This window comes from Loxodonta africana, chromosome 17 (assembly GCF_030014295.1).
Source record: "Loxodonta africana isolate mLoxAfr1 chromosome 17, mLoxAfr1.hap2, whole genome shotgun sequence".
NCBI classification, from domain to species: domain Eukaryota; kingdom Metazoa; phylum Chordata; class Mammalia; order Proboscidea; family Elephantidae; genus Loxodonta; species Loxodonta africana.
In genome coordinates, this window is record NC_087358.1 from 63,304,184 (window position 1) to 63,312,424 (window position 8,241).

An 8,241-nucleotide genomic window follows, 5' to 3' on the forward strand; every position below is an offset into this window, starting at 1 on the left:
TTATTTCACTCAGCATAGCGCCCTCCAGATTCATCCATGTTATGAGATGCTTCACAGATACATCGTTGTTCTTTATTGTTGGGTAAAAAAAAAAAAAAAGAAGTAATGATGAATATTCACAATATCTTAAGATATCTGTGACACCTACAATGTGCTATTAAAACATTTTCATTTCCATTGCTAATATTTCTCTGGTTTGCTGCCTAGGTTCGGAAAAAACACTGCCTGGTCCTGGCCAATTCCTATGCTTGGCTGCAGATCCATAGGGTTTTCACTGGCTGATTTTTGGAAGTAGATTGCTGGGCCTTTCTTCCAAATGTCCACTGTTGTTTTTGTTGTAAGTTGCTGCCAAGCCAATTCCAACTCATGGTGACCCCATGCGTGTCAGAGTAGAACTGCTCCATAGGGCTTTCAGGGTTGTGACCTTTCAGAAGCAGCTCACCAGGCCTTTCTTTTGAAGTGCCTCTGCATGGGTTCAAACTGCTAACTTTTCGGTTAGCATCTGAGTGTTTAACTGTTTACATCACCTCCTGGAATCTATTTCCACTTTGATGCCCCCACGATGGTCTCCATGGTGGACACGTGCGTGTGCACGCGCGCATACACACACACACTAACCCTCTAACCAGCCATGAGCTGTTGGGAACCCAGCAGCCCTTCTCCAGAAAGCTGGATTCCGGACCAGCGCTATAGCCAGGCCAGACAGCAGCCAGCTGAGAGCTCGCGACTGTGATTCTTAGACGTCACCACTCCGGCCAGACAAGGGTTAACCTTGAATGTAATCACTACTTTCTCTTTAGTCACAGCATGGCTCCCATGACAGGGTTGAGCAATAGGCCTTCTTTTAAACGAGGTTCTTACTTTTTTGAAACAATTGGGGAAGTTTAGATGATAGCAAGAAATTATTGTTAATTCTAGGTTGATGTTAATTAGGTTTATTACAGCATTATGGTCATGAAAGAAAATGTTCGTAGCTTTTACAGATGCATACCGAATTATGGAAGGGTGAGTAACGGGTCTAGGACTTGGGATAGATATTTTAATTACTCTGGGTAAATGGGGCAGGGGTGTGAATTTAGCAAGAGTGGTGAAAACTTGAAATCTCTGGATTCTGGGTGAGGATTATGTGGGTGTTAGTTATACTATTCTCTCTCCTTTAGGGTACGTTGAAATTTTTTTTTTTTTTTTTAATTTTAAAAGTATTTTTTAGAACTGGAAATTAGACAGGACATGCTGTTTTATAGTGCCAGTATGCTTTTTATTATAATTATTAATTTTCTTCAATGTACAACACGACTTGATTGTATTGTCTCTTTTATAAAATACACAAAAAAAATGATTTTGTTCCTGCCTTTTGCCAGTTGTCGGCCATGGTCTCACCCTCCAGGAGCCTATATTCCAGTTGTGAAGAGATAACATATACACATGATACTGCTATAAATGCCAGAATGAGTGATAAAGTTGGAAAATGTCATATGAGTTCAGCAAAGGGGAGCTCTATAAGGGCTGGAAGGCAGAACTTATGGCTTTGAGCTGGTGGCTTTGAGGTGAGTTGGTAGCTTTGAGTTGATGACTTTGAGTTCCCTGCCTCAGAACTTCGCATTCATTGCCTCTTGCTGGTTTAGGCTTTTTTGTTTGCACTTCTTTCTCCACAGTGGGATTGTCTCTAAGAGACAACAGTCTTTCTCCCAATATTTCTTGCTCCCATTCCCTAGGAGACTGACACATACTGAGTCTCCATGGATGGTGCCCTCATTCTGCTCAGGCCTCTTGGCCCTCAGCTGTCCCAGATGCTAAGTACAACCATGCACCTCCTTACCAACTCAACCCGGTATGTTCCTAGTCCTGTATGACAGTAACGCTTGCCAGACAGACAGCCAGGGGATTACTGGACCCAAACAGAGACCTAAGTCCTGGATGATCTGAGTTTAACAACAACAAAAAAAGTTTTCTTATGTAGCTTTATTGTTAGTTGTTGGTTGCCATTGAGTTCGCTCCAACTCATGGTGACTCCATGTACAACAGAAAAAAACATTGCCTGTTTCTACACCATCTTCACGTTCATTGGTATGTTTGAGTCCATTGTTGTAGCCACTGTGTATTTTGAGCGCCTTTCAACCTATGGGCTCATATTCCAGCATTATATTGGACAACATTCTGTGTGATCCATAGAATTTTTATGAACTTATTTTCAGAAGTAGATAAACAGGCATTTCTTCCTAGTCTGTCTTAGTCTGGAAGCTCTGCTGAAACCTGTCCACCATAGATTACCCTGCTGGTATTTGATATAGCAGTGGCATAGCTTCCAGCATTACACAAACATGCAAGCCATCACAGTATGACCAACTGACAGACAGGTGGTAGTCACATAGCTTAGGTCATTTAGACCGAAACAAACTTTAAAAAGAATTTTTTTTCCTCTCTTCACTTATTCTGAATTATGTGGGCTACGAGGTTTCTTAGCCAGGCTGGGCTGGCAAACATGGAGCGGTGTCGGGGAGGAGGTGTGGTGCTCATATCTGGCCATTCACACAGAAGCTGGGAATAGACTGTGATTGCAGTAGCCATTCGATTCTTTCACGCCTTCTTTCACGGTTTAGAATCACCTGGAAAGTTTGAAGTAAAGGAGAAATCATATAAAATCCAGGGTACCTAAGAGTGCGGGGATTCGAGGTAGCCTGTCCAAGGCATATCACCTGATTGACAGACATGCAAAACCAACCCAACCTGCCATCCAACTCCCGGACCCTCCTTTCCTGGGTTTCATACCACTCCTCCAGACACATTATTTCCAGGCTCCCTTCTCCAACAAGATAAAATCTAGGATCTGAAGAAGAATCCTTTTCTAGATGATGGTTAAGAAATTAAAAAAACAAGGGACTATCTTTTCCTGACCCCAAAGTGGGAAGTAGGTTCAGACATATCTGCAAATTTCTTTATCGGTGAGATCTTAAAAAAGGAGAATAAATTACATTGCCTTTAGTTTACGTGTCATACATCTCTTTTTTATCGATTAGTGGATTTAGCTTTATTGACCATTGGTTCAGGCTGTCAATCAGATCCTGCTAAGAACACTTCTAAAGCGATCCTCTTAACGCCTTTGCTGTGGCGGACCCTGTAGGGGAAGCAGGTCTACCGGGATTAATTTTATCCTACTTCTTATGTGTAGTGTGTGTGTGTGTGTGTGTGTGTGTGTGTAGGAAACACTGGTGGTGTAGTGGTTAAGAGCTATGGCTGCTAACCAAAAGGTTGGTGGTTCGAATCAACCAGGAGCTCCTTGGAAACTCTATGGGGAAGTTCTGCTCTGTCCTATAGGGCCACTATGAGTTGGAATCGACTCAACGGCAGTGGGTTTTTTGGGTTCTTATGTGTGTAGGCGGTTGCAAACTAAATGCTTTAACACCCACACACTGTGGTAAAGTGCCTGTTGCTCTTCTGTGTCTACAGGAGAAGTTTCTCAAAGGGAAGGCACATCCCTTGATACATGATGGTGAGGTCCTAATCTGACGTGGAGAAGCTGGAGCACTGAAACAACAAACTGCTTAATAAGCTCGCTGGACTTTTAAGTGTTCCTCTTGGAAATAAAGAGACATTGTAGGAGCTGAGTGCCCAACATCAAACAGTGGGCTCTGGGAAGAGATGAGGGGGCACTGAAGATGGTAGGTCTGGGGTTCAAGAAGGGCCATGAGAAACTTCCTGGGGAAAGGATGATGGTGGCATTTTAAAGAACAGTGGTGTTTGATTTTCTATTTTTAAATAGTTTCTCTTCTCCATTATCTCGTGTCCCTTTACACAATGTCCAACCCTTCCATGAGTCTGTGGTATACCATAGCTGTGTGTGAGGGAAATTTGGGGGAAGAATGGCAATGAGATACTGCTCAGTGTGGGGTGTCAAACGGACAGGTAGTAACCACAGGGGTTGTGAGTGGCCAGTGGGAACAGGCTAGAGTGGAGAGAAGGCTGGAGCGTGGGCCACCTCAGGAATGAATGTGAGCTGATCTCTTTTCCTCATAGACCCTAGAGGAAGGTGACCCTGATAGAGAGCTGGGAGAGGGAAGCTAGCTCTTACAGGGAAAGGAACTGCACTGGCAGGAAACACTGAGTTCTCAGGTTACAGATGAAAAAAATCTTATTCCCTGGTTTGCACAAGAACTCCCTCTGCATACACACACACACACACACACACACACACACCCATTCCTATATCTTGGCTTCCTGTTGTTACTGTGTGACGGTGAGTCAATGCTGACTCATAGCAACTTTATAGAACAGGCTAAAACTGCCCCATAGGGTTTCCAAGGCTGAAATCTTTACAAAGCAGATAGCTAGGTCTTTTCTCCCACAAAGCTGCTGGTGGATTTGAACCAGTGACCTTTTGGTTAATAGCCAAATACTTAACCATCGAGCCACTGAAGCTCCTTTTGGCTTCCCTAAAGCTCTATTTATCTTCCATTACAGCATTTCTCAGAGTATGTTATATTATTCCTGGTATACGCATATGTTTTTATAATTATACCTGTGAACTTTTCTTTTGTATCCTTGTGCCAATGAAGTGGCTGGTGTGTGTTAAGAAATGTTTGTTGAAAGAATACTTAAGTGAATAACTGATTGCTGTACATATTTGTTAACAAGATTGCACTATGATTCACTCAGCAAAATCAGGGCTCATTTATTATCAAAAAGCTGAGGCCAGTTTTGTTCCCACCTTTTACCATCACCCTGAACCATTTAGATGAACCCTAGGCTTCAAGCAGCATTACCTCCGTGGTGACCCACACTGGGATCTGCAACACTCCTCCGTGTGGACGGACTGGCGTGGGCAGGTCGCTCTCACTATGCCGGGCAAAGCTGGCCCAGCTGCACTGCCCAATATAGAGGCCAGCTTATCTCCACAAGTCGCAATGAGCTGGTGAGTAGGCTGAGTGGAGAGGCTTGGCCTTGGAGTAATTTGCTAAGTGCCCGGAAGCCTGCCAACCCCACAGGAGCCTTCCTTTTCCTGTCACAGACTCTAAAATTCCATACTAATTAGCTAGTCATGCTTTTGGGGTTTTCAGGGATCCAATTAGTGATTAGTGTCTACCTTAGTCTCCTAGTGCTGCTACCACAGAAATACAAGTGGGTGGCTTTAAAGAACAGAAATTTACTTTCTCACAGTTCAGGAGGCTAGAAGTCTGAATTCAGGGCACTGGCTCTGGGGGACGGCTCTCTCCCTGTTACCTCTAGGGGAAGATCCTCCTGCCTTTCAGCTTCTCTGGCCCCGGCATTTCCTAGTTCCTTGGCCCACGTAGTATCTCTCTTCCCCTCATTTGTGCTTGCTTGTCCCTGTGTCTATGCTGCCCCTTATAACTCAGAGGTGATTAGGTTTAGGACATAAACGCTGGTGGTGTAGTGGTTAAGAGCTATGGCTGCTAATTAAAAGGTCACTAGTTTGAGTCTACCAGGTGGTCCTTGGAAACCGTATGGGGCAGTTCTACTCTGTCTTTTAGGGTTGACTATGGGATTCCGAAATATATACATTAACATAAGAAAACCGTATTCCTAAACGGGATTACATCCACATGTATACCATGCCATCAAGTGGATTTCAACTCATAGTGACCCTATAGGACAGAGTAGAATGGCCCCATAGGGTTTCCAAGGAGCACCTGAACTGCTGATCTTTTGGTTAGCAGTCGTAGCTCATAACCACTATGCCGCCAGGGTTTCCTCCACATGTACAGATGTTAGGATTCCAACACATATTTTTGGAGGGACACAATTCAGTCCATAACAGGCCTTCAGAATAGGGAGCAGTGGGGATAGGGGAGGAGGACAAGAGAGAAAGGAGATGGGAGGGACATGTAGACAGACTATCCACCTTCCAGCAGCTCCTTGTACAGAACAATACTTTCAGAATACTCTGAGCCCTTCCAAAGTTGCCGAGACAATATTGAGAAGCCAGGTGGTCAGTACTCACTGAGTGTGTTCTTAAAGACATACTTTCTCTCCCAGCCACACAGCATCTGACAACTCAAGTACGTTAGAGAAATGACAGAGCAGAAACGAGAAGATCAAAACAAATGGTTGCTTGAGAAGGCACTGTCATCTTGGCGCGATGCCCAGGCCCACATTTCTAGGCTTCCTTCTCCATTAAGATAAGATCTAGGACCTGAAGAAGGATCCTTTTCTACAGAACTGTATTTTCCTGACCCCAAATTGGAAAGTAGGTTCAGGCATATCTGCAGATGTCTTTATCTGTGAAGTCTTAAAAAGGGAAAACAAATTAAATTGCCTCTAGTCTACATGTAATACATATCTTTTTTTTAAATTGATTAATGGATTTTGTTAATCAATTAAAAAAAAATGATACGTATGGATTTAGGGAAACCCTGGTGGTGTAGTGGTTAAGAGCTACAGCTGCTAACCAAAAGGTCAGCAGTTCAAATCTACCAGGCAGTCCTTGGAAACTCTATGGGGCAGTTCTACTCTCTCCTATAGGGTCACTATGAGTCGGAATCAACTTGACAGCAACTGGTTTGGTTTTTGGTTTAATGGATTTAGGTTTATTGACCATTGCTTCAGGCTGTCAATCAGATCACGTACCTGCTAAGACTACTTCTAAAGTGTTCTTCTCAACCACCTGGACCAGAGCCACGTGCACAGGCTGGCTGCTCAGATTTACATTTCATTTGCCTTTCATGACCAGCTTGAGTTAATGATTTGTTGTGTTTTCTTTTGCATTCTAAGTACTCTCTTTTGTACCTAAGTTTGCATTTGTGATTTTGTATTCTTTTTCATGAAGAAAAAAATCAAACCAACTGCCATTGAGTCTATTTCTACTCATGGAGACCCCATGTGTATTAGAGTAGATCTGTGATTCACGGATTTTCAATGGCTGATCTATCAGAAAAGTAGATTGCCAGACCTTTCTTCCGAGGTTGGGTGCACTCAAACTTCCAACCTTTCAGTTAGCAGCTGAGCTCTGTAACTCTTTGCACCACCAGGGCCTCCTTTTCATAACGAGGTCTCCCATAGTACATTTCTTCGGCCCGCGAAGTTGGATCTGCCCCTCCATACATCCACCGTGTAGTGCACATTCCTGAAGTGTGTATAATTATACAGAGATACCAATTAGTGGGCATCCTAATAACCATGATTCTGAGTTAAACAGAACGTTCTCTGCATATTGCTCTTAGAAGGCAGCAACGAAATTACAAGAGAAAAAAGCAGACTGGAGACTTCTAATTTTAGAAATGTAGCAAGTGTTCTCCCTTGTCCCGGATCCTCCCTCCATCCACGTGCACAGAAACACACGTCAATGGAAACAATTACCTAGTGTTGACTGTGAGCTGGGCCCCTTTTAATCCTCACAGTCACCCCTGGAGACAGGTACCACAACTGCACTCATTTTACAGATTCAAAACGGAGGCATAGAAAACTTAAGCAAATTTCCCAAGGTTACACCTAACGTGAGGTACAGCTGGGAGGTGACCCGGGCCATCTAAGTCCAGAACACAGGGTCTCTGCCGCCTCTGTTAGAAATGATGACCCAGTAGCGTCGAAACAAAATCTTGACTTCTCTGGTTCTGATTGACAAGTACAAACCAACCGCTCTCACATTCTGATTAAATGAAGCTGTGGCTGCTTCCCTTTCGGCTTGCTCCGGCTAGGAATGAGAGGCAGCTCCGAAACCCAAGGTAGTCGTGAAGATGCATATCTGTGAAATGTGTGACACAGTCAAGGACTGTAGTCAGCTGAATGGCAATTCCCAAAGACATCAGGAGCCTGTGAGTGTCACCTTATATGGTAAAGTTTTGGCAAATGTTATTAAATTAAGGATCTGGAGAGAAGGAGATTATCCTGGATTGTTTTTTTTTAAAAAAAAAAAAAAAAAAAAACATCGCCATGGAGTCAATTCTGACTCATAGCAACCCTTATAGGACGGAGCAGAACTGCCCCATAGGGTTTCCAAGGTGTGGCTGGTGGATTCGAACTGCTGACCTTTCAGTTAGCAGCCAAGCTCTTAACCACTAAAAAAAAAGCGGTCTCTAAATGCAATCATATGTATCCTTATGAGAGGGAAGCAGAGGGACATTTGATATACACAGAGGAGAAGGCAAGGTGAAGATGGAGGCTGAGACTGACATGATGTGGCCTTCAGCCAGTTACACCAAGGATTGCGGTCAGCCACCAGAAGCTAGAAGAGGCAAACAGTGGATTTTCCCCTGGAGCCTCCAAAGGGTGTGCGGCCCTGCCATCACC

At 43.8% G+C, this 8,241-nt stretch overlaps 2 long non-coding RNA genes across 2 annotated transcripts; one reads left to right on the forward strand and one right to left on the reverse strand.

Moving 5' to 3' along the window:
• Positions 1–864: 864 nt before the first annotated feature.
• Positions 865–4,976, forward strand: LOC111751337 (uncharacterized). Its single transcript, XR_002786403.2, has 3 exons — positions 865–1,005; positions 1,362–1,547; positions 3,448–4,976. It is a non-coding gene; the product is annotated as an uncharacterized LOC111751337 (long non-coding RNA).
• Positions 1,362–7,869, reverse strand: LOC135227984 (uncharacterized). The gene is made up of 2 exons (XR_010318194.1): positions 6,905–7,869; positions 1,362–2,606 (listed from the first exon to the last, which is right to left on the reverse strand). It is a non-coding gene; the product is annotated as an uncharacterized LOC135227984 (long non-coding RNA).
• Between the last annotated feature and the right edge of the window lie 372 nt (positions 7,870–8,241).